Genomic DNA, 4,577 nt, shown 5'->3' with positions numbered 1-4,577 from the left:
TCTGTCACCGCCGTGCACCTCGGACACGGCCGATGACAGATCTGAGTACCGGCTCCCGTTGCTGGTACCATGTGACCTGCTGTGACCAATCACAGCAGGTCACATGACAGTTGTATATAATGGATGGCTTCATTCATGATGCCATCCATTGTATACTAGTGCCTAGCTGTGAATGGTCACAGCTAATCACATGCACATGTCATGTGATTAGCTGTGACCAAATCACAGCTAACCACAAAAAAAAAAAAAAAAAAGCTGAATGAATCGATTTCATTCAGGTAAATGCTTGCTTATAGCAAAGTAATTCTTTGCTATAAGCAAATTGTGTAAAAAAAAAAAAAAAATACTGATCACTTCCCCAAAGTAGTACAATGTTACTATGGTAACATTGTACTACTTTGGTCATAGTAAAATATGAAAAGAAAATCTTAAAAAAAAATGTAATAAAAAATTAAATATAATAAAAAAATAAAAAAAATATATATATATTTTTTTTTTCATACTGTCACCAGTCAGTGTCCCTGTTCACTGCCATGCCAGTTATATGATGACGCTGTACTGCACTGGTGACAGGATGTAAAAAAAAAAATAGTGAAAATAATTTTTTTAATTTTTTCATTTTACGAAAAATTATGACAAAAAAATACAACTTCAAAAAACTCGCCATTCCTCTTATGAAGTACTTCGGACTGTCTACTCTGCAAAAAGGGGTCATTTGGGGGATATCTGTACCGTCCTGACATTTGGGGATATCTGTACCGTCCTGACATTTGGGGATATCTGAACTGTCCTGACATTTGGGGATATCTGTACTATTCTGACATTCTTGGACCTCAAGAAATTAGATTGGCTGTCAGTACTTCAGGATTGATCAATATTCAGATCTATACCATAGTTTGTGAACTCTATAACTTTCCTACAAACTAAAAAATACATCCTAATTTGGGTTATTTTCACCAAAAGACATGTAGCAGAATACATCTCGGCCTAAATTTATGAAGAACAATTATTTATTTGTAAACTTTTATAACAGAAACAAAAAAAAACGTGTTTTTTTAAAAAAAAATTGGTCTTTTTTTGTTAATTTAGCAAAAAATAAAAACACCAGCAGTGATTAAATACCACCAAAAGAAAGCTCTAGTTGTGTGAAGAAAATGATAAAATTTTAGTTTGGGTACAATGTTGTATGACCGCGCAATTGTCATTCAAAGTGTGAGAGCGCTGAAACCTGAAAACTGGCCTGGGGGCAGGAAGGTGTAAAATTGCCCGTTATTGAAACGGTTAAACTGCTAGTTGAAATTCTCATTGTACTACTTAACCGTATTACTGGAGGCCTAATACACAAAGACCAAGTTGGTTTTATCCTCCGTCATCAAGCGACAACATAGGGAGAATGATCCGCCTACAACATTTAGCTAGTAGAAGACAGATCCCCCCATTGTCCCAAGTATCAGAAAAGCTTGCATGCCCGGTCATGCAGCAGTTTGGGGCTGAGATATTTAGAATTCTCTCTTCTTTAACACCCTCCAGACCTTATGGAAGCACAATTTAGACTTGTCATTTAGATCCTGGCAGCTTCCAAGGAAACCATAGCAAAGACCTGGAAATCCTCTTAGAAAGGTCTCTTGGAAACTGAGAATAGGGTTACCCAAGTCATGATTCATAGTAAGATCGGGGAGGAGGGGGAGGGGGGGCGACCATATTGGACAAGATCCCACAGCACTTGGAAATTTGGCCACCTTGGATGGATCATTTCCTGCCTCCAAACTTTGACCCCTCACTCCTGGAGCCCTAACCTTACAAACCCTGGCAAAGCAGACGGATGAACCCCCCCCCCATAAGGTGATATCAGAGCAGCCAGCCATTGTACATGGAACTGCACTTTCTGTGGTGACAGTATTAAAAAGCGTTTTTTATTTTTTTTTTACCTTTTTACACTAGAGCAGTGCAGTGTAACCATAGTGACACCATAGAGCTCCGGGGGCATCATCTGGCTATTTTAGTTTTTTGTTGTATACTATGATTACCAAGGCAGCTTGGCTCACCACTATTACTGACCCTTGTTGTAGGGTATGGACTCTCCCTGTGAATGCTGCCTACCTTGACCCTTTTTCTGGATGAAAGACTCTCTCTGTGAATAAATGTTGGAGTGTAGAGGAGCTGACAGCAAGTGGAAGGTGCTGCCGCCATCTTGGCCCCGTCTGCTGTGACTGAGTGTCAAGTCTGCCGCTGGTTGTCTTAGTTCAGAGCCCGCTGTGTCACAAGCCTTCTTCTTTCCCATGGCACTTCGGGAGAGCCTACTGGATATGCTGTAGAAGAGTCAGTAGCTGGATGGAGCTAAGAGATGACCTACTCCCCCACCCCACCCCCCCAAGCTGCACAGATTTTTAAAGTGGCTGTAAAGGTTCAAGGTTTTTTTACCTTCATGCATTCTATACATGAACCTTCTCTGTGCAGCATCCTCCCAGCCCCCCTAATACTCATCTAAGCCCCTTCTTGATCTATCGATGTGCACTGGAGTCTTGGCTATGCCGGGACTGCCTCTCCTCATTGGCTGAGACAGAAGCTGGAGCCATTGGCTCCCACTGCTGTCAATCACAGCCAGCAAGTCAATGAGAAGAGAGAGGAGGTGGGGCCAAGCTGCGGCTCTGTGTGTGCATGGGCACATGGAGCAGTGGATGCCCCCATAGCAAGCCGCTTGCTGTGGAGGCTCCTGCCAGGAGGGAGAGGCTAGGAGCATCGGTAGAGAACCCAAGAAGAGGAGGATCCGAGCTGCTCTGTGCAAAACCACTACACACAGCAGGTAAGTATAGACATACTTGTTATTAAAAATAAAAGCCTTTAGAATCACTTTAATATTTACTGGGGTCTCTTTAAGTGAAGCGATGGATGCTGCTCAACCGAGCCCAGGAGTCCAATGTTGAGGAATGGCCTCAGCTGCCGGACTGGTGACATTGGCATGGCTAGTCAGACGGCCACAACATTGGACTCCTGGACTCGGTTGAGCAGTGTCCATCCCTTCACTTAAATTGGCTGACACTGGAATTGTTCGGACTCATGCTCCCCTCTTCTCACTTGCTGGTGGGGTGATCCTTTTCCTTCCTTCCATAGCTTGGAGGGGCGCCATAAGGTATACTTTTACTGGGGAGTCTTGATGACGGAGGCTGTTTTCTTGCCTTTAACATTGGACTTCGTGTCTGTTTGTACAATGTTTGTAAACGTTCAAATGAAGTTTTGATGAAAATATTTGTATATAATACAAGTTAGCATTTTTTTTTAGCAGTAGGAGTTTATACTGATCTCTCATTGGTATATATTGGTAAGTCCAGGAACATACGGGGTATATGGATTTTATCATTATGGGATGGGGACAAATGAGACACCTTCATGTTTATAACCAGAAACCCCAATTAGTTAAACCTCTGCAGAGATAAGCTGGATAAAATAGTAGTACAGATATAAAATGATAGAAAAGAATAGAATGGATATAAAGGGATATAACATAATAGTACAGATAGAAAGTGATAGAAATGAATAGAATGGATATAAAGGGATATAACATAATAGTACAGATATAAAATGATAGAAAAGAATAGAATGGATATAAAAGGATATAACATAATAGTACAGATATAAAATGATAGAAAAGAATAGAATGGATATAAAGGGATATAACATAATAGTACAGATATAAAATGATAGAAAAGAATAGAATGGATATAAAGGGATATAACATAATAGTACAGATATAAAATGATAGAAAAGAATAGAATGGACATAAAGGGATATAACATAATAGTACAGATAGAAAGTGATAGAAAATAATAGAATGGATATAAAGGGATATAACATATTAGTACAGATAGAAATCTGTCAGAAGAGATTCAGAGAAGACGTATCATGGAATGCAAATCTCTCCAGGATCTGGTTGCCGGTTTGATAAACATCTCATCAGGTTTCAGGAAATGATTTGCTTCCTCTGATCCGTGATTGGTTTGTACCGGTAAATTCAGGAACATTCCACAGAAATAAACTGCGTTCTAAGAATCTGCTGACCACTGATTTGCTTATGATAACATCTGATTGGGTCTAGGATGAAAGAGAGATGTAGACTCTTTCTTCTCTGGTGCCACTGACCTCCTTCGGCCTCTTTTTTGTCCTCATGCATTCAAGTGATGTCTCATCTTCGGGCGGCTTTCCCGATGGTGACAATGGTGGGCCATGTCTGTGTGTTGCTGTCACTTGTAGTCTCCATATTCTGTGTTGGAACTCTCTACCCCTTAATCCCTCACATAGGAGAGGGTGGTATCGCCCCCACACAGAGACTCCCACAACCGCTGGGCCAGGGTTGTGGGGAAGAGGCCCTTGCCTTCATCAGGTGCTTTGAAATGGAGATCCCAATGTGTTGAGGACACGTGCCCTGGCATGGTTTAAGAGGGGGGCACACACATACTCCTTTCCTGGAATTTTGGGTGGCACCTCATGCATTTTTTGGGGGGTTCTCGCTTTAAGTGATTCCAGAGGTTCATTTTTCTTTTAAGAAAAAATAACAAACCTGTCAATACTGTCAGGGCAGG

Source organism: Staurois parvus, unplaced genomic scaffold, assembly GCF_062004578.1.
Source record: "Staurois parvus isolate SC_StPar_1 unplaced genomic scaffold, SC_StPar_1.0 ptg000034l, whole genome shotgun sequence".
NCBI lineage: Eukaryota > Metazoa > Chordata > Amphibia > Anura > Ranidae > Staurois > Staurois parvus.
This window is presented reverse-complemented; position numbering follows the sequence as displayed.